Source organism: Anas acuta, chromosome 1 (genome assembly GCF_963932015.1).
Source record: "Anas acuta chromosome 1, bAnaAcu1.1, whole genome shotgun sequence".
In the NCBI taxonomy this organism is placed as follows: domain Eukaryota; kingdom Metazoa; phylum Chordata; class Aves; order Anseriformes; family Anatidae; genus Anas; species Anas acuta.
In genome coordinates, this window is record NC_088979.1 from 84,815,904 (window position 1) to 84,838,419 (window position 22,516).

A 22,516-nucleotide genomic window follows, 5' to 3' on the forward strand; every position below is an offset into this window, starting at 1 on the left:
TATTAAGCAGCCCTGTGGATAGTTAGGAACTGTCATTGTTTTCATCCTAAGCCAAATGAAGATCTCACACGGCAGAGCATTTGGTGAATGCTAAATCACAAATTAGGGCACATGGACAAATGCAAAGCCCCCTAATGGGATGGGGTTAATTTTCATCTACATCTAATTCTGGCCAGAGCATTGATTTCTTCATTCAGGGTAAGGCAATGACCCACAGCTGGACTTGCAGTAGAACTAGTGAAGGATTAGGGAGGAATGAAGTGGCACAATGGCAAGACTATATATAACCAAGCCTTTTGAGTATGGGTTTGTTTTCCCTTGCCTCATGGAAAGTAGGTAAAGAACCCCTCAAGCGGACTATTTGTGTACTTTTCCCACTTCTGTGATCCCTGTGGGAATGGTATCTCTAGAATAGAGACTCCCTTTCTGAAGCTACTATCGAGGGAAGATGCATTAGAAACAATACTTGTTAGCACAATGATTGCAAAGTTAGACACAGCTGAACAATAAGGAGCACTTTATTCTCCTGAATCCTATGTATCCACTGTATACTCTCTCTATCCCTACTGTATGTGGGTACCAAGCCTATCCAGAGAGCATTTGTTCACTCCCCCAAAGCAAAAGAATTGGTTAAGGCTTCTTTAAAAAGAGGAGAAACCCCAGCATTGCTGCATGGAAGAACGTGCCATTTCCTCTTGCTAATGGTTAGCACAGCTGCTTGTGACAACTAGAAATGCGGCACCCCTGAAACCAAGTCTCTGTGAGGGATGCTGATAAAACCAGAGGAAATACAGTGAACCCACTGCAGCCTGCTACACTGCTTGTCACTGCGGGCGCGGTGACTGCTACTGTCCCTGCTGCACGTGCCCTGAATGCAGCAGGTCGGCAGCTCCCTGACACCTTCCCTTCCCCATCTCTCCCGTCTCTGCAGGAAGGTGGGGAAGCATCCTGCCCCGGGGAGCGAGGCAGAGCTGGGAGGCAGCGAGACAAAAGGTGAGGACTCATCCTCTTTTCTTCAGTGGTGTTATTATCAAGAGGCTTGCTGCAGGAAATTACTCCTGCCACCAAGCCATTATGTTTACTTAGTCAGAAGCTGGTATGAGGAACCATTTCATGACTCAGCAACAGGGGCTGCGTTTTCCATGCATGCTGCAGCAGCAGGGGGACCATGGCATCGCCTCACGATGCTCCACTGAGGCAGCATCACCTGCTGCTGGCTGGTGGGGATTCCTTTGCCAGCACAGAAACGTGGTCTACGCTGCAGGTAGTTACTATCACAGGAGTATCTGGGACAAGCACAAACAGGATTTCCATTCTGGCAAAGAAACTCTAACCAACAGCAGCCGAACACAGCACAGTGTGGTGGGCAGTAACTGACCAGATGACAAGTTGAGACGCGTTGTCTCTCATAAAGGTGCCAACCACAAATTGAATCGAAGTTGCCCAAAGCATGATGACAAAGCTGGAGCAGGTATGATGGCACTGCTGCCTCTTGCACATGCTTCAAGAGGCCACAACTCCAATCCCAGTGCGGGCACGATGTAACACAACGTGTTGGACTCTGAGCTGATGTACCCAACTTTGGCAAACAAATGAAAAGGGGCACATTTCATGTGTGCTGCTTAAAACACTCCAGTCCTACAGAGCCTGAGGTCATTCACACAGGGGTCTGAAATGAAAGACGAAACTAAGATGGCATTACTAGGTAGCCATCAATGCTCGATGTCCAGTTCTCTCTTCTGAGGCCCCCAGCTGCATACAAATCTCTGATGGGAGGAGGATGGGAAGGACTGTTACTAACAAGTTTCATAAAATGGCAGAAAGACATAAAAGGCATTTCATATCAAGAACCTTTAGCAAAGGTAAAACTTACCACATTCAGAGGGTAATGCCCAACTCACCTCTCTTACTGTTCTAACAAAAGCAGACTGCTTCTAGCACGCCATATACAGGAGCAAGAAAAACCAGCTACCCTTCTCAACAGTCTGTTTGCACAGCACACACACCCAAGTATGCTAACTAACCAGCAGGTATGGAAACACCAGGAAATCTTTGTTGCACCAAATGAATAAATATAAAATGTAAGGAAAAGCAACTCTTCCTTCTTTGTTAAATGCTAACGTCAAGTGGCAAGAGAAGAAAACCAAATTTGATCTCTGTTAATGGCACACAGATTAGCCTCAGAGCTTTACTCAATATCATCGTGCAAGTAGTAGGCAAATGTTTTTTGTTATTTTTTGACAATGACCAAACTCCACAGATCTTTAGATATGAGAGTAAGCTGAGAGAAAGGCCAAAACATATGACTTTCTAAGTCTCAGCTTCCTTAACTCATTTAGTCTGTGTTTGATTTCATAGTAATAAAGATTCAAACAAAAACAATGGATTCAGAAGCAGGCTTTTTTTTTTTTTTTTAGGTCAGGCACCATTCCAGCTTTCTCATAATCTCTTGGCAAAGCTCATATTTAGCTACAAGACTGCCGCTTTTTCTCCAGCCACAGTCAATGCCTTCAAGTTGCATTTAATTTCCAATACGGTTGTAACAAAATCTCAAAATCAAACCCCTAAGTTTTTAATGTCTAAAGCAATAATGTTAATGCTTAATAAGCCTATGAAGCATTCTAACTTATCATGAAAGAAATCAGTAAATTAAAATGCCTAACTTGTACCAGGAGCGAGTGACAAGGAAGGCTCAGCACTGCCAGTGATTCATTCAAACCATGCTCCTAACAAGAGACGTCCCTGTGTTTACTTTTCAGCCCTTAAAAAAAAAAAAAAATCTTCAGGTAACGTGGGAAAGCATTTATATCTAAGTAAATGTGCCACATTTTCTGTTTCCTCGGCATAGAACTTGAGGCTCACCATGCTCCCCAAAGGGTCAGGCTACATACTGCATCCAAGAAGTAGCCTGACTGTCCAGTGAAAACTCCCTGAAGGACACACAGCCTGGCCACCCAACAACTTTGTACTATTTTTTGTGTACATTATGACAGGAGAAAGACGTGCGCAGAGGATTAAGTGCAGATCTGGCCCACAGGTTGACAGTACAGCAGTCACTTCTGAATATAAGCCCACACCTCCTAGAGATCTTACAAAAGGATAAAACTGAGTTGAACCCTTTAGATGAAGCTTTGGGATAAACAAGTCTCTCGCATACTAGGGAGTATGCTTTAGCTAATATACTTACAAGTCGAACACGAGGAGGGGGAACAGGGTGGCAATCTTCCTTTTGCTTTGCTCATCCTTCAGTAAATGCATTTTACTATCCTGGCTGAGTGTTTAACCAGAAAAGACAATACCTCCCAGGGTAAGAATAGAAATAAAATTGAGTATGTCAGCTTGCAAAATTAAACAAACAAACATAAAAAAAAAAAAAAAAGATACAAACCAAGGAATGAAGGAAGTGGAAATATATTTCTATTGTTAAGCAAAAACATCTGTGAAATATTAAATCACCCACGAAGATATGACTTAAGGCTTGAGTCATCTCAATCTTAACGCTTACTCACAGTTTGTATGAAAGCAATATTCATACAGTACGGAATTTCACATTTATGTTATTTCTTGTGCCTACACTTTCTGTGATGAAATGGAAGATAAAGCAATGAACTGAAGTCTAGAACAGGACAACTTCATACACAGCTACAAAGTTTTAATATGTACCTTACATGTGTCTTCTTCGGTAACTGGATAAGTTAGACATTTAAATTCCATAGATGCGAGTTTTGGTTAACTAAGACAAGTTGAAGAAAGTCCATTAATTTCTTATTTTTAAAAATTTGTAACACCCTTTTTCAAGGCATGACCTTTGGGAGCAAGAAATCTCTTTTTGATATGAAGCTCTCCTAGAAGCAGACAGCAAAAGCAATGCCAGCAAATCTCCTGACCACCAGCATTTCTTACAACACATCCCTCCAGCCATCCAATGAATTTAGAAGTAAAACTAATACATACTGTGGTATGACACGACTGCATTTGATAGCAAGGCACCTGAAAGGCACTGACACCTCCTACAGGCCAGCAGCTGCTGCTCCGTGGTCTAGCCTTGACCCATCTCCATCTGTCCTCCTCTTTCGGTGCCATCTCTGCTGTTCACTGGGACTTGAGGCTGCTCTGGCAGCAACCACCACGTGTAACTGTGTGAGATCTCCGGGGTGCTGGTCTGTGCCACAGCATTACTACAGAAGCTTCAACTGATATGAAGTAAAAGACGTATGAAAAAACAATAGGGTTGTTTGGCAGAGCACCTTGTTAAGTATGAAAGTAAAGTATATTTCTTTTAGCTGTGGCAAGAGATAGACAGAAATATCAACAGATTTGCCTTATTTTTTTTCCTCCAGCAGAAAAGCTCCTCAACAGAAAATCCCAGATTCTGCAGAATCTTATGAGGATTCTTCAAATATCTCAACAGAAGCTTCTTCATATTACAAACCTCAAATGTTTTCACTAGTTTGCTGAACTAAGAATACTCCAAAGCTGGTGCTTTGACTTTATCAAACAAAGCATTTTATTTTGCAGATAAACTCAGGACTATCAATCTGAGGTCTAGTCCACATGATAATATTCTGTCAATGACTTCTCCTTCTCCATAAAGGAAAATGAGGTGATCTCTGGGCTTTGCAGTAGGGCAAGGCTGCACTAAAACTGCTGAGGGGCTGAAGCCAAGCTACGGAGCCAGAGAAGAAGAAAACAGCATTTGGGAGGGAACTCACCAGAGAAGCTGGGGAATCCTCCTCTTGGTTTTGGGGTGATGGAGAAGGGAACCACGGACCTCACACGAGTGCTTTGAAGGAGAAAACGTGTGGTGTGAGTGTGCCAGGGTGGTTGTGCAGGAGGTAAGAAATCCAGCCCTCCATTATTTCAGCCAGTGTGATGCTAAGCGTTCTCCTTTCTGCAATGTCCATTAAGCATAGTAACACACAGCCATTATCATGCACAGTGGATAGTATTTGATTTAATAAAGCAACTGGATTCAGGTTTTAATGAAATGAAATAAATTTGTTTTCATGCACAGCAAAGATATTGAACATAACCATAGATTACACAAGTTCTCTCTATAGAGGCATGAAAAGATCTTGAAGAGATTCATCTCTCCTATTGACTCCGACCTAGTCATCCCCGTCTCACTCCACAAGCAAATGAGACAAACAGGCATTTCTGGGGCATGACTCACCTCATCATGAGAAGATTTTAAAAAGGTCAGAGGAGCCCCTGTCTAGTAGCATCCATTTCTCTCCACTGACTGCGAAGGAGATGCAGCATGACTACTTCAAATGCAGGCATACAAAACGTGTGAGCAAATGTACTCATTAGCAGTGTAAAACATGACAGAGCTGCTCAAAAGGACGCTTGTCCAGAAACCTTCCAGAGGATACAACAGCTTAATCATGAAGTGGGAAGAGCTTAGACTGCTGCCTTGTTTTTGTTTTTGTTTTGTTTTTTCTCTATATACAATGCAACAAGGCTTTCCTAAGCAGAGAGCAAATAAAGCCGGTCATGAAATGCATCGGTGCATTGTCCCACTGCATCCACCTCAAAGTGAGCATGGGTGGGAAGTCTGGACTTGAAAACAAATCAGTTAATCCAATTAACAGCTTCAGTAAAAGGCTACATAGTCTACCTGACAGAAGCTTAGATGATCAGCGTCTTTTTTGTACACTGTGTAAAAGCCAATAAAAGTGACAGAGTCCTCCAAAAATACTGCTCATCAAATGAACGGAGCATCTGAGATCATTATTTGTTGGACGTTTTCAAGCTCTTCGCCCTCTCAGCACAGCCAGTGCCTCAGTTTCACCTCTCCGTGCAGCTGAAGCTGCCAGAGCTGAACAGACTGCCTGCCTTCAGTCTAGCTTGCACAAAAAAGCAACACTGGAGATTCAGCAGCACAGTTTTCAACACTGGCCAGCAAGTAGCAGTCAGACACAGAGCTGGAAGAATAAAGTTCAAAGCAGCTCAATGGATCATTGTGTGCAAAGTGCTCCAAAGTAGAAGGAAGCAGACATAACTGCTGAAGATGACTTTAAAGGACATGACCAAAGACACAGATTTCCACTGCAGAAATACTTTGAGACCCGAGGCCTCAATCCCTCGTTGTTAAGCATCTAAATTTTTCAAATGTAAAAGGTACCTAAAGCACACTACACTCTGATACTTCATGCTGACTGCAGGGAAGAACACAGATAAATAAATCATGAGCTGTTTCATATATCCTCCTGGCCATGACCCATCAAGTCAATTCCACAATCTAATACCAGCGGGTGCTGTACAAACAGCAGGAAGGCACAGAACACCTCAAGAAGCTGCTCCTGCTCTGACACAGCACAAAACCCACCCTTATTCAGTCATCTTCACATTCCATATATTACCATAGCTTACACTTCTCTCCTTCCCAGCAAGCTATGTAATTCCAGCAGCACTACAAATGAAAAGCTCAGGAACACGGAGGTGGGCTTCCAGAATTCTTTCTGGTCCTAGAACTACTCTTATAATATTTGGGAAAACAAACAAACAAACAAACAAAAACACATGGTGGGCACAGGTGCCATATTACTGGGATGCTAGATTTTAGGATAGATGGCAACAGAAATTATTCAGAATGATGGTGCAGAGCTGTGCTCGCAGGATATTAATCATTACTTGACCTTTCCATAGCAGCTTTCTGCCGCCTTTTGGCCAAGCTTTACTTTGGCTCTTTGCATAGTAAATGTTTTGCCTTCTGCCTTGCAATACATGCACCTTATGCCACTTGGTACGATGCTAAAATATATCATTATGTGAAGGTCAAACTACCTCATCGATCCGGGTTTGAAATGGACAGCATGGTTGATGAACACTTCCGGAAGGAAAAATCTACCAAAGATGTTTCAGAGAGGGACGGGGCATCTCCAAGATGGTCCGGTGGACACAGAGCAGGCAGCTGAAGTGTGCCAGCAAGGAAGGGATCCATGGCCTCACCTGGAGGGCACACGTTCTCCAAGACAGTGGGCACAGACAGGGGACGCCAGCAGTAGCATCTCTTGCTGCTGCTCCTGCCTGTTTCTAAATTACTACCATCGGCCCGTCACCACCTGGCCTTTGAAGCCAATTTCCAGCTTTGGGAAGTTAAGCATACATCTATGGAAGCCCGGTTAATAATTTATCAGTGTCAGAAGTGTCACTTTTTTTTTTTTTTTTCCAGCACTCAAATGCTGTATACCCGTGTTCCACAGCTGAGCATTTCTCCTTGCAGATGGTGACAGTTCTCTTTACGTATCATGTACAGCATCTACAGTTTGATAGATGTCCTCGGGGAGTATATAGGAGTGATAAGGACAGTTTTTGCTTGGGAATACTGAAAGGTTAATAAGATTTATATATTCAATCACTGCCTCACGCAGAGATTTGGGGTAGGTTTCATTACTTTTCAAACACTTATTAATATATCAGCTTGTTACACACAGCTCAAGCTCTTCAGCCTAGCAGACACCCTCTGAAGGATTAGCACAGACAAGCTTATCTTCAACAAAGCCTGGAAAAAACGCCTCCCTGCATGATAAACCTAGATAGCAGAGGAAGAGAAATACTTCCCTCTCCATCTTGCCCAGAGAAGTGGTTGAGTCACCATCCCTGGAGGTCTTTAAAAGATGTTTAGATGTAGAGCTTAGGGATATGGTTTAGCGGAGGACTTGTTAGCGTTAGGTCAGAGGTTGGACTTGGTGATCTTGGAGGTCTCTTCCAAACTAGATGATTCTGTGAATCAAGTTATTCCCACTAGATCAAGTGACCCCATCCCACTGGCAGTAAAACAAGACTTACCAGCAGACACTGCCCCACATTTCCACATGCCGACATTTGGCTACTGAAAACCATTTGGGTCCTCTGAGAGGCTGTAGAGGAAGAACCTGTCAAGACTGAAAGTCTTATTTTATAACAGAAGAGCAAGCTTCCACAGATAAATAGGAAGTGCGTGATTTTGAGTATTTACTACTTTTTTTTTTTTTTTCAAAATCATTATTGCAAATCAGTGTGTTCAAACACACCTTTTCCACTTTAAGCAAAGCCCCTTAAAGTAACCTTTCCAGAAAGCAGAGTGAAGGCAAACAAAAAAGACGTCTTGAAAAACACTATCTCGCCATCCCAAATTAATGAGCTGTAACAACTCCTGCCTTTATCACTTGGGAATATCAGCAGCAGTCCAACTCTAAGCAACTAAGCTTGTATATGCACAAAATTTAAAACAATTGCCCAACTATGAATGCTATTCCTGGAATTCTTAAACAAGAAACCCTAAGCCATGAAATGTCAGACACTACCTTTGGTCCAGCATCAGACTTTTAGCTGTTCAATGCCTTAAAAGCATATGTAAATTTTTTTATTCTACTCACTGTGAGCATTAAGTTTTTAAAACACACAACCACAAAAGGTACTTTTCCACAGAAAAGCAAAATTCTTTAACTTGATAACATCTGCAACGTGAGAAGGGAAAAGAGAAGGGAAAGAAAGGAAAAGAAAGGAAGAGACAATTCCGTAACCCAATGCATCCCAATGGCTGGACATTCCGGTCACAGAGAGCCTGATTTTTCAGGTATACTGAGCATCCACAGTCCCATATTATTTTAAATAAACATAGGGACTCCCAGCACCTTTGAATGTCAGGCTCTGAAGTATAAAATACTTTTTGCACTTCACAGAAAAAGCTTCCACCCTATCACAAGCCTGTAAAAAGGATACAAAAGCCAAATCAAGTCAAAATAAAGTTAGAGCAAATATTTATCAGAGCCATAGTAAAACCCAACTAATAACGGTCATTACGATTTCAAACCAGTGTTCGAAAGCAGGAAACACAACCAGAAGCTAACAAACAATGGAGCTTTATCTTCACCAAATGATCTACTCATTGAACAGCCTGGGACAGCCTGGTAAAGAAACACCTCAGACTACTGAAAATATATCAGGAGCATAAAACACCCTCCCCTCCAATTAACCAGCTTTTGAGGGTATTACACATGGTAAAAGATTTGTGAACCTTTTACTTCTCAATGGCTTCAAAAATAACCCAAAAAAACTCCAGACCAAATGTAACAACAAGAGGCTAGTTTGATCCCTTTCGTAAACCTTCATGTTCTCTGCAGTGGTAATTCAGGACTAAATACTGGCTTAAAACATTATCCAAAGACAACATTTTTAGTAGAATCATAGAATCATGGAATCATTAAGGTTGGAAGAGACCTCCAAGATCATCTGGTCCAACCACCCCCTACCACCCATGTCACCCACTAAACCATGTCCCTAAGCACCATGTCTAACCTTTCCTTGAACACCCCCAGGGACAGTGATGCCACCACCTCCCTTGGGCAACCCATTCCAATGTCTGACCACTCTTTCTGAGAAGAAATGTCTCCTCATTTCCAACCTAAACCTCCTCTGGTGCAACTTGAGGCCATTCCCCCTTGTCCTACTTGTCCTATCACTAGTTACCTGTGAGAAGAGGCCAACCCTCAGCTCCCCACACCTTCCTTTCTGGACTTACAGGGGAACTAACTGCACTAGTAACATTCCCTTCAGAAATGGAAGCACTGCACATTTCAAAATCCCATGGAATAGCAGATGGAAAAGCTTTCTAATTGAGCCCAGTATTGTACAGCAGCCTGTTTGATCAGGCACCTCTGCAGCGCGGTGATGCCAGCCCATAGGTCAAACACAGTATGAATTCAAACATTTGCAGAGAGCCCACAGCACGCAGAGCTGTTTGCACGGAACATCCTCAGTAAGGTTTCCTGCCGTAGGGAAACCTGTGGTGTTCAAGCAGGGAACACCACAGCATTAAACAACACTAATTCAGCTTAAACTTTTTTCAATTAGAGTTTAAACCCTTTCTTCGGTGTACAGCAGAGGGAAGAGAAAAGTAATGCAGATTGAAAATGTAATTTCCTAGGAAATAAATCTATTTTTACATCATTGAATTTCATGACCAAGACATGATGAACTTTGATATTTTATCCATTTTACCCAGTACATTTGGTAAACTCATACACAGATACATTTATTACCTGATGGTAATGATCACTAGTCAGAGCAAAATGGCTGGCTGGTCTCTCTACTGCATCACTCAACTTTGCTGGCAGTACATAAAAAGAACGAGTGCATCAATATAACGCAGTTCAATCAAGTGCCTGGTAGCTCATCAAAGTCATTCAAAGAAAAAAAAAATTGAATGATTTGAATTTGAATGATTTGAATGTCCTACTGCTAAAATGGGCTACGGGCACTACAGAAAACCTTCAGGAATCGCTTATTTGTTTATTTTCACTTGCATCAGGACAAAAAGTTACCCCAAAACACAGCCTATTATGTTAATGGAAATCCAGAACACCATCAGGGAGCTTCCTATGCCAGGCTTGCTCAGTCAAAATTCCTCCATGCAGTACAGCTTGAATATAGACGTGACAAACTACCACAAAAAAAGAAGTTTCTTCTTTATACAAGTGACCTCATTTTTTTTATTATTTTTTTTTTGGAAGGGAATTCTTATTGCTAGCAATGTAGACCTGTCAAATCTCATCTGTTAAGGTTCATTCAGCCCCCGTTGTAGGCTTCCTTCTTGTCGTGTCTTCATCACAGTAGCACAAGTGCTTTCCCCTGATCTGTGAGCTCCTGAACCAACGTAGCTGAACAGTTCATCACACACCTGGCTGATGAGATGATAAGAGAGGATAAAAACTACAGTGCTGCCCCATAACTCGGCATCTCTGCTGGTGTTCCCCCATGAGGATGTGCCGTCCACAGGTGAGCAGATCCTTCCAAACAACCTGACGTGCACTGGAAGCATCCACCACAAGGCTCACCCATGGGATGTTCTCCTCCTTGTTAGTGAAGGGAGTAAGCCAGGCGACTGTAAAATACCTTGTTTAAACAGAAACCAAACTTAACTGCTTTTACACAGTCCAAATGTTTGCAAACAGGGAAGTTCTACCCATGAAGACAAATCAGGAGAGGGACAGTTACATTTCCAGGTCTCTAGGTGCGGACTAGAATTAGTTTAATAATGAATCCACCATCCCCAGGTGTACTGGGTGGCAGACCTTACTGCTGTGACAAACTTGAGAAGATTACTCATGACCTACTGTGGAGGCAAAGAGAGCAGAAGTAGATGGATGCTTTCAGAGCCTGGAAGATACCCTCCAGTGTGGGGAGGCAGATGAGAAATCAGGATTAATCGACCATCTAATTGCTAGGCACAGATTACTCAGCACCACTCATCTTTCGTTCTGCTGCAAAATTGAATAAGTAGGACTGGAGCCATCAAATTCAAGAGAATGCTGGGGAATACATAATGCTCATCTTATGTGCATTTACATCTATAATATCACATGAGACTATTCTCGAAATTCAGCCATCAATTTGTCTGCTCATATAGAGCTCTCTGAAGTTTTCATCAATTTTAAATATTCTCTCCTGCAGTAGCAGGCAAAGCTGCCCTACAATTCATTTAAAGGCATTTAAGGATAAGACAGTTTTAATGTTATGTGGCTCTCTAACACTTAAATCAATTTTTGTCTGCTTAGTAATTTATTATAGAAACTTTTAAAATAAGTGCCAGCCTTACAACTAATTTTCATGTAAATTACCCTCAAACACCATCAATCTTGAGACATTGTCATGTAAGTGATCAGTTTACCCCTGCTCATGAGAACCTCTATCACCCTGTAAGAACATGAACAGTGATAATCCCAGAGAGGAACAGCAGACAGGCACTGAGGTGAGACTGTCTTCACCATCAGTAACGCACAGCATATCTCCTGGTTCTTCTTAGTCCAGCTCCCAGCTGTACAGGAACCACCACTTCTATCCTCTCAGGAGGCTATTTGGAGGCAAAATATATGCAGGGATGCCAGGCTCCCTGACATCATGAATCTACCAGACTTTTCACTAACATATACACATTGTTTCAAACTGAAGTCCCCCATTTATTTTCTGTGCCAAATCAGGTCCCTTCCTTCTTGACTTGCCTATGAATTTCAGTGGACCAGGAAGCCTCCCCATTGGAAACTAATGGTTCTTTCCATTGTAAAAGGTTGCTTTTCTATCAGCTCTGCCAGGTTACCTATCAGAGATGAAATTTTCCATGGCACTCAAGTTGAGGTCTGGGGACAATCTACAGCCAAATTTTCTGAGAAGATCTAGAAAATCACGTTATTACATCTATGACAAAGTAGAAGCAATCTTCATTCCCACTAATTCATATAAAAGTTGTAGGCTGGGACTTAAAGCTTGAACAGGAGAGGGAATATTTTCTTTCATGAAATATATTATTGTGGAAGATGTTAAAATGTATCTAATTAAAATACAATTTTAAACTTGTGAAGGAAGACATAGCTCATACAAATTTGATAAAGACTTGCTAGAGTGACCAATAACATGAAGACAGATAATTTTCGAGGGTCAAATTTAGACTGATTTGGGGGGGAACAGAAAAATACAGAATGAGAAAACACCCTAAGTGTAAGACATCCTGGGCATCCTCATCTATAAGCATTGTTATTTATGCCACCTAGAATACATTCAGACCAACTAATAACCTCTCTTCTCACCCAAACAAGAAGTGAGGATCTTTTGAGCACTTTTCCATAATCATTTCTGTCTGCACTTACACAATGAAAATGAAGTTTTTGAATAGCTGAAACTATTTTGTTATCAAAAAGAAGGGATACTATGTATCAAACTGAGTTCATTTGAAAACTAATTCATTTGAAAAAAAAAAAAGTCATGCCTAAGTCTCAAAACTGTAAATGATTTAAAAGTTAATTAAATGAGTAGATTGATAGAGAGGCACATAAATCTTAGATTGTCGTCTGCTCTGGGCTGATTAAATATGGAAACAACTCCACGTAAGAAGTTTCACTGAACTTAGAAAGCTTGTCTTAATTTTCACTGTTATCAGGTCTGTAAATTGCAGTGGTTCAGATGCAAACTTGAATAAGGAAACACAGGGGCAGTGTTTCAACAATAAAATTGTTGGGAGTATGTGGAAATAAAGGCATTATTCCGTATTTGCCCCATTTCTTCCATCCTTTCAACAGAAGTGCCAGCCTCTCTGGACCTTTTTATCTTGACCCAGTGCAAGTGTTTTCATGTTTTGCTTTAAGAGATCATAAAAAAACTGCAGTAGCACGGGTCATGAAATCTCTGTGCAAAATATCATGGTTAATGGTTGTAAGCCTAAAATACCTTCGGGCTGTTTTCAGCTTGGCTGACTGCCCTCCTCCAGGAAGTGGGTAACCACTATCCTCCTGTCCCCCCCTCAAACCACAACCCCTTGTTTAAAAAATAAATAAATAAATAAATAAATAAATAAATCACCATTTTTCTATGCAGTCTTTTAGAGAAGTGAAGGTATAACAGTGTTTAGGTACAGAAGTCATTCTGTCCTTAGTATTCCACTGGAACACAAGAGTGAAGAACTATTCTGTCACAGGTTGGAAGAGTGACTCTTGTTGCTTTAGAAATGGGAAAAGTTTTGATTTTGTTTGAGCTTGAGGCAATTATTTTCTTCCGGTTTCATTCAACATTACAACAGTCATTCTGATCAAATTCAACCTAGGATAAAACTTACTCAAACGCATTTTTATGGGTTTCAGTATAAATTTTATTCTAATCCAGAAATACCACAAACCTTGGAAAAGCCTACTTTAATTTTCAAGCTTGTCATTAAAATCTGCTCCCATAAACACGCACATCTCAATTTCATATAACTTAGGTTTCAGTAGAAGAATGTGAGAGCTGACAGTTCTTCCACCAGCCTCCAAAAGTTTTCCAGATGTGCAGAGGCATGCACATGTGTGTCCATATGCATGAAGGAATAAACCATTTATAAAAAGAGTAATTGGTAAAACTTCAGTTTATTTCTAGAGAAATAATCCTGGACGTCAAGTAATGTACAAAATTTCACTAGAACATCATGAGGACTCTACTGTTCCTATACATTGTCTCATACTGATCTTGCATTTACATTTATGTGACAGGGTTTTAAACCAAACCAGTTGGAGAAGTGAGTCTCTGTTACTGGAGATCATACCACTGTAGCGCAACAAAGCCCACAGGCAGAAAGCCAAAATCATGCTGTACTACACTGTTTTAGAATTGATATCATCAAAACACCAACAGGTGTTAGCAGGAGATGCAGCAGGAATAAATAAGGTGGATCAAAACTGTGAGATTCCTCAGATAACAGAAAACTTGTAGTGTATTAACAGTCATTGCAAATAATTTGATTGTGCACCCTTTATTTAATGACAGGAGAATTCCACAGTACAATAATTGGCAACTGGCAAATTCAGAAACAACTGCTTGAATGTCACCTCTGACCAGTAGAAAGATTTCTCCTTATCTTTAGGGAGTCGTGCATGAGGCCCATCTTCTCTTTGCGTTTTCCATATTCCCTGGTAAACGGAGAATATCACACAACAGGGAGAATGCATTAACCCCAGCCATTTTTTCTACTGCTATTTTCAGATTGTCTCTCAACAGAACTAGTTTCTGTCTTTGTGCTGTGTAGCTTTGAAAACAAACCACAAGCTGCTCAGATATACTAGGTCCTTCAAAACCAAAGGGACAAACACACCGGGAGGTAGAACAAAACTCCTTCTAAACCACAAAGCACAGACTGCTAATTGTCAGTGGCTGCCTACTTATTCCCTCCCCTGCCCCTTGAGATGTGATGTTGCATAACCCTGCTGCTTGTATTTTTCCTAAAGATCGCTATTTGGGAATGCATATTGGGTTATACCAGTAAAGGAAAACCTTTTACAATGGCATAAAAGAGTGCCCGAATTACTTGTCTCCAGGAAACCCAACATAAACTCACTTTTAAGACCTTGTATATGTATTTTTACTGCTTTTCTTCACAAAATGCTATTCAAATATCAACTTATTACTGAAAGAAGAATGCCTTGTTACATATTTAATCGTTTATAGTTTACTGGCCTTTTGATTTTCCTCCCAAAACAACAACAAAAAAAAGTAAGTGGAAAGATAACAATGGGGGATCTTACATTCACAGCAAGGCTCAAGAAAATACGCAGTAATGAAAAGAAAGCTTTCGGTCTCCTCACTTAATTTATGCACTAACAACTGAGAATGACTTCGTTGCTGTCCTCAGGCATAAGCTATCTGAAGATGTATTTGCATAGTTATCTAATAATTTTTTTTTTGTGCGTGATTTAGGGTTTTCTATGTATATGAATATACACACATTTATTCTTCCTGAACACATCTCCAGCTTTTACTCTATGCAGACTACAGCTAAACTCTGATGCTGAACTTCTGAGGGTATTTCATTGTCTTGACCCATTTCACACTTGTGCTCTCTTCTCTCCCAGGAGCAAGCCACAGGTGCCAGACACCTGAGAGCATGCAACTGTCCCCAGCATATCCTCTGCCAACTACCACAGCATCTTCACCTGGTGTAATGAGAAGACAGGATGGACAGAAACCCTCCAAAGCTAAGAAGGAATAAACAATTATTTTTCCTCTGGCTTCAGCTTGCACTTATGTAAGTGAAAAGCATCTCCCCTGGAAAAACAATGATGGCAACAAGACAAGAAGCTCCCCTCCATTTAGTTATCCCTGTCTTATTACCAGCTATTTTGCCATTTGGATTCCCAATTAAAAAAAGCCACATCTACAACTACTTGAGACCTGCACATGGTGACATTGTATTCTGTTCCTCTTATTCTGCCTCTCAAGTACTACAATGAAAAAAACATCACAGCCTAGTCTCAATCTTTCACCAAGAATTCTTCTTACCAAGAACAGGAGGACCAAAAGGGGTAATTTTTGAAACTGTCAATAATGAAGGCAGTTCCAAGTAAGTGCAAGTTTATACACCAGCTGCAGTCTACTTACAAGCAGAACCAGAAGAACTGTATTGAGTCAGAGGACAGCAGTACCAAACTAGGCTCTGATCACTTCTAGTGTTAAGGCACAGTTCGATTGTCCTATGTACCACGCACAGTATTCACAATAAACTATTCCACAACAAATAGTTCATACAGTTAAAGATCTTTCACTTTTCTTCATTCGTGGAGTTTTCAAATTTGAGATCTGCTTTTCCTGCGCTAGTGATGCAAATGAAGAAAAAAAACAAACTTGCGATTGATGCTATATTGTCTGATAGCTCCCTTTCCAGTATCACCTGAATCTTGCCCAGATTTAAGGTTAAGGAACAGTTACTGCTTTTCTAACATGCTTTTTCAGCTGAAGGGAGAAGTATGAAGGGAGTATGATGATGAAGGCTAATGAAGTATTTGTGAAATTACTACACATTTTAAAGTGATATTCTACAAACATTTAGCATGTCTCTGAACCAATGTGTTAGGTTTAAAGTGAAGTTTAATAATGGTATTAATCCATTAACAAAGCCCACTCAGAGCAATCTCCTCAGAAGCCAACATATGACTGACTGTGGAGGTTCAGTGGCTGAAAGCCAGAACCTTCACGGCAAGAGCAGGCACACAACAGCCCGACAGAGAAAACAAGCGTCCCTTCTGGTACGGCCTCACCTCAAGCACTGCATGCAGTTTGAGGCACCACAGTATTAGAAGGACATTAAACCATTACGGAGTGTCCAAAGGAGGGCTACAGAGATGGTGAATGTGTATGAGGAGCGGCTGAGGTCCCTTGGTTTGTCCAGCCCAGAGCAGAGCAGGCTGAGGGGAGGCCTCATGGCGGCCTGCAGCTCCCTCACGAGGGGAGCGGAAGGGCAGGCGCTGAGCTCTGCTCTCTGGGGACAACGACAGGACTCTGAGAAGTGATCAGCACAGTACTTTGTTGCTGATTTACAAGTTCTGCTACAGTTTTGTTACTGTTAATGCAGATCATAACAGAGTTTGTTCTCCTCACACAAAAGGCACAGCGCTATACAAACACTGATGAAATCAGAAGCAGGATTGCACCCAAGCTTGTGCCTCAGCTAAAACCATCTACAGTCTCACTGGAAGATGGAGGATGCGGACAATGAGCACAAATGTTTTAGAACATTTATTTCTCCTCATCTTCTCAAAACACAATTTTACCCTAGCCATCTAATCATCAGCACTATCTTTGCTAAGTTAGTGAGAAGGCTTTTACATGCACCAGTACTCCACCAAGCCTAAAGCTGAATGCTTAACTGCCTTTACTTCCACACGTAGTCTTTTTATGGCTGGAAACATGGTGTGGAAAACAAACATTAAAAACACCCAAAATTAATCAGAATTGAGCTCATGATTTCAATTCAAAGTATTTTTTATATATAACTACTGCATTATGTATTTTAATTCTTATTTGAGAATGTGGATTTTCAGAACTCATTTCCCACAAATCATTCTGAAATGTTTTTGCTGCCTTCCGTAACAGAAATGAAATATCATCAGCAAGATCATGATTCAAAGTGACTTCAGGGTAAACTACAAATTCCTGGCAAACCAGACAGTTTCTCAAACACGAAAAAAAGGGCTGATCAGGTTTGACTTGCAGCTTACTACAGATGCTAGTATTTGAACAACGCTCTAAAAGATCATCGCAATCATAACCAGAACAACCCCCTGCCTAAAGGCATTCAGATTAGCAGGAAATCCAGAGGAGTGTTATTTCTTCTGTGCAAAACCAACACCCTGGGTATTAGTAGAACGTGCAGTTAAATTGACCTAAATGGTCTCCATTCAGGTCCTTGTTTTTGAAAAGCCGAAACCAGACAAATGTTTACCAACGAAAGTACAGTACCTATGAATATACCAGCTCCACCACATGTTGAACTTGTCACGCCCTCGTCTGTCAGTGCATTCCTTACTCACTGCAGTGCAAGCCAGATGACACCCGTGTTTGCACTGGTTACTCATACCTCTCCACCCTTCTTTGCTGCCATACTCACTTCACTGAAGGATGTACACCTTTGAGCAGAAAGAAAATACCAAGAAGGCATATCCTTCTCACTTGTTAGTTTTCAGTTGCACCTAGTGAATCATTATTCTCCAGTGCATTAATGTTTTTTCCTCCATACAACATCCATCTTGTTCATATTTCACATTTTTCTGAGAGTGAGAGCTTCAAAACCAGACAGTGTTTATACGACACTCCCACTATAACCTTAGCTTTGGCTTCTTTCTTTTTCCACCCTCTAACGCTGGTAACAACAATGGAGAGGGCTGTACTCTAGACAAAGATGCCGATAGTTAACAGACGTGCTCACTAGTATATCACCTAAGCCTACTTAAAATACATCTATAGATTGAAGGGACAGCAATACTCCTGGAGAGAAGCATATATTTATACCTTAACTTCAGAGCATGACAAAAGTCAAGGAACCGGCTTCATAGTTAGCAACCGTGAGAAGATTTGCAGGTACAACAGTCAGTGTACAAAAAACTGCTAGAAAAAAAAAAAGTGCATTCTGCGATGTTACATAACACTTAAGCCAGCCATATTGCCTTTTTATTATTATTATTTATCTCCAAAAATTCTCTGAACCTACTGCTTTGAAGAATACTCACTTTCATTATATTTATGTCTTTTAAATCACTCTACATAAGATGAGATTTCTGATATTACCTCCCCCCATATAAAACTCATTCTCTTCCGTCCCTCTTAACAGACTCCATAACGCAGCTAGTACTATTTCTGCACTAACATGAATGGAAGGTAATCTCATCACCAGATCTTTATTTAATTGACAGTATGTTTGAGTTACACTTCTCTTATCCTTCTGAAGTTACGTCCATTTGTAAGCACCTTTCATGTTTCAGTTCATAAGCCTGTTTATTATTTTAAGCAGGTTTAATATTCTGAGAACTACATTTCCTTTTCCTCCATTTTTCTCCCCCCAAGCCTATCAAGCCCTAGCAATTTTGTGTTGAAATTCAAGAAAAGGAAATGAGGCTTTAGATATTGTCTCTTCTTAAATCTGACCTACCTCTTCCATAGTTCTGAAATGCCCCTGAAATGAGGAACCAAGCTCAGCTTCAACTTGTACACAGTTGCTCAAAAAGCAATCAATCCTGTCGTGTAGTAACTGCAAATGAAAAATATGGTTGACAAATGGCTTGCTTTCAAACAGTGCTTTCTCCCTTAAGTCTGTCAAATAATAGAATCCTTGGAAACAACGTTCCCATGGTCATGGACATTTGCTTCCATGGTATTCAGATAACAACCTGGAAGTTCAATACCATATGTACAAAAAGCAATTCCCTCAAGCTCGACTCCGCTGTTCTAGCCATAGAAACGCATTGGTGCTATGTACAATCCTTACACTGTCTCCATCTCTACATTATACATTAAAAAAAAAAAAGGTATGTTCATGCTGTGGACATGTTTTGCTTTCATCTGCTGATGCACCACTGCTTCCACTATTCATAAGGCATACAGGTGAAGGATAGTAGTCTAACCCTAAACCCAGCGGAGTCTCAGTGAAGAGGTACTAATAAGTTCAGCTGCATTCAGATCACAAGTCATCCCAATGCGTAATACAATCAATCCTAAAAGCAGTCTTCCTTGCAATAGAAGTCTGCAGTGAAAGGTAATTTCTCACACACACACACACAAAAAACCTATGGCAAATTCATCTGGAACCAAGACACAGACCAACTGAAACAAGAACTTACATGTCAACAGCAAGAGATGCCCCTGAGAATATAAATATTCCAGAGATGCATTGAAGTGAGGGTGCAGAGCTAGTCTCTTAAATAAAGAAAACAAACAAACAAACAAACAACAACAACAAAAGCAGCTCATTTAAGGACATTCCTGTTAATACTCATTTGCAGAACGTAGTGCGAACCACTGTGGAATTTTGTTTCATCTCTAAATTTCTAAGCAACATAAAAAGCATACCCAGGGAAGAATTACAGTGAAAATGAAAAGGTGCAGATTACAGTAATTGCATTATGAAGTGCAGGCCAAGGTAAAGACTGAAGGAAAAAAACAACCAAGAACACACAGACAAATTCAGCTCCTGCACAACTGGCTCTGCAGCTATGCCTCAGCATACTGGGAGGGACACAAAAATCCCAACACACAACAGTAAGAATAAATAAATAAATAGATATGCCACAGAACTGGGCCACTTTGTCACAACCCAGGACAGCCCAAGATACAAGCTTAGACAGATCTTTCCTGTTGCAGAGCAAGGTTGCTCTGAACAGAAGGCTTCATTGCCATACACTACATGTATATGTGGTTGTCCTGCATAAATAGATGGAAAAAATGCTCTAAGGATCCGAAGAGAAATATACCTGTATCAGCTTCCTATATCTACTATGCCTACACCTTTTACTACTCCCCTTGGATCCAGAGCAATGCTGTTCTTCAAGGTTCACTCTTCCAGCCATTCTTGTCTATTCTGCTTTCTTACCAGGCTCCAGGATAACACATCAATACGTTAATCCCTGCTATCAAGAAAGTTTGATAAGAAGGCAGAGTAAGTGTAGGCAAGGCAGCAGCAATAAAGAACTGGGAAAACAGCGTGCTCAGTCACTCAGCAATCCTGCACTGCAGCTGACTTCAGCCTTCGCTCTGTCAGCAGATTCCCTTTCTCCTCACCTCCCCAAAGCTGAATCTTACTAACAGAGTTAATCATCAGATAGGAAACTCACCTCTCCCCGATAAGGAGATTTGGAAAAAATAGCATTATGTAAGAAGAATATGTTTCGTAGATAATGCAAACAAGATGACTGCAACATCACACCGTGAACTGCTTATTAAGATCCTTCATACCTACTGTCTTTCTACTCTAGGAATGCAGCACCAACCCAAAAAAAAAGGCTTTTCACAATGAATTTTGATTGAATTATTCCTCCATCCCAAAAGAACTTAGGACTTCAACTACCGTGAAATGTATAAGAGTCAAAGCATGCTGATAAGCATCTCTTCAGAGTACACAGAGCGCTAAAGGCAGCTTAGAAACATTAACATATTAAGTTCCCTAAAATGTTTAAGCACACTGATACTGTCCAGAAAGCATAACCATACCTCCAAGCCAGACAAAATGTGTTCCTCAAACCTTACTCAGATCCACAGGCAACAACTCTCATCGTCAGAAATTCACTGGAATCACGTAGATGCAAATCAAGCACAGAGTCCCCTGGCTGTAATTGCACATGGGGGATAATTTGATTCGGAAACACACAGACAAACATACAGCCAAAAGCTAGCCATCGGTGTTACCTGAGCAAAAACAAAGAAAGTTAAGGGAGTAAAGGGAACGCAAGGGAATTATAAAGAGCGTGCTCTCTGAGACAGCACAGCTCTCCTGACTACATGTCCAACAGGCAACAAGGGGTTGTCATCATCACCTGTACCAGCTTCCCCCCACACTCAGCCCATAAGATCTCCCCATACTAAGAACTGTTAAAATACAGACATGACTTTAAAACAAGGATGCTTTTTTGATTTACTTATTATTTTTTTTTAATGAATAGTAAAAAAAGAAGAAATTACTGGTCTAATGAGTGTTGTTATTCGAAGAAACTGCACTCCCTTTCTAGTCTCCCGATATCAAACTTCCAATTTCCAACACTGGATGTTGTTAAACCTTTGCCAGCTTGACTTAAAAGCCCATTATTCCTCACCTTTACACTCCCAGACAGTGAGCCGATCACTTCCCTCACCCTTTTGGATCCGAGAGGCCAAACGACAAGGGGTCTGCAAATGTCCCCTACAGCGGGGTGGGCTGCACCTGGCACCTGAAGGGCATGCAGCAATACCTGCGGACCCCACAGGCAGCCTCCCCTGTCCCCACACCCAGTGAAGGGGTCACCCCCGGCTGCTGCCCACCAAACTCCCCACACCCTTCCCGAGTCACTTGAGGTGCAGGGTCCCCAGCCCCACTGCGTGGTGCGAGTCCCCGCTCGCTGTGCCGAGGCACGTATTTGGCTGGGCACGCTGGGCAACTACCAAGTAACCCAAACTGCTGTATATAAATATTATTATATCTAATTGCCAATAATCCGTTTCTCATGGGGTCACCTAGGTGGGGAAAGACCCTCCCGGTCGTGGTGACTGATTGTCCTCCCGACCCCCATCGCCACCCCACGTCCCTTAGGGCCACAAGGGACGAAGCAAAACCTGGAGGGGCCACCCGGGCGCCACTCACCCGGCTGAGAGACGGAGATGGGGGGAGATGGAGGGAGATGAGGGGAGATGGGGGACGCAGCTCCCCGCCGCCCCTCCTGCCGACCGGCTCCCCGCTGCCTCCCGCTGTCCGCCTTGCGAGAGACGGGCACACGCGGTCCACGGCGGGGATGGCGAAAGAGAAGGAAACCCAGGGATCTAGAAAATTAAAAACAAACAAAAAAAAAAGCAGCAGCTGCGATTACGGGAGACGGGCGGGCACGGCGGCAGGTGCAGCCCCGCGGCCCGCCTCCCTCACCCCTTCGCCGCCGGCCCCAGCCCGGCCGCCCCTCAGCGCCCCTCGGCGGCGGGAAGGGCCGCCATGTCGGGGCGCCTCAGCCGGCCGCCGGCATGGGGCAGGGGCAGCCCCCTTCCCCTGGCTGTCAGCCCCCAGTTT

General features: G+C 41.9%; 1 protein-coding gene across 4 annotated transcripts in view; it reads right to left on the bottom strand.

Moving 5' to 3' along the window:
• Nucleotides 1-22,277, bottom strand: part of SYTL5 (synaptotagmin like 5) — an 81,595-nt gene extending 59,318 nt beyond the window's left edge. For 3 of the 4 annotated variants that reach the window (XM_068686534.1, XM_068686549.1, XM_068686524.1), the window contains exon 1: nt 22,103-22,277. The gene's annotated coding sequence lies outside the window, so the exon portion shown is untranslated. Of the gene's footprint in view, nt 1-20,979; nt 21,217-22,102 lie in introns of those variants that run through there. The other variant, XM_068686542.1, reaches the window with a different exon arrangement.
• Nucleotides 22,278-22,516: the final 239 nt, after the last annotated feature.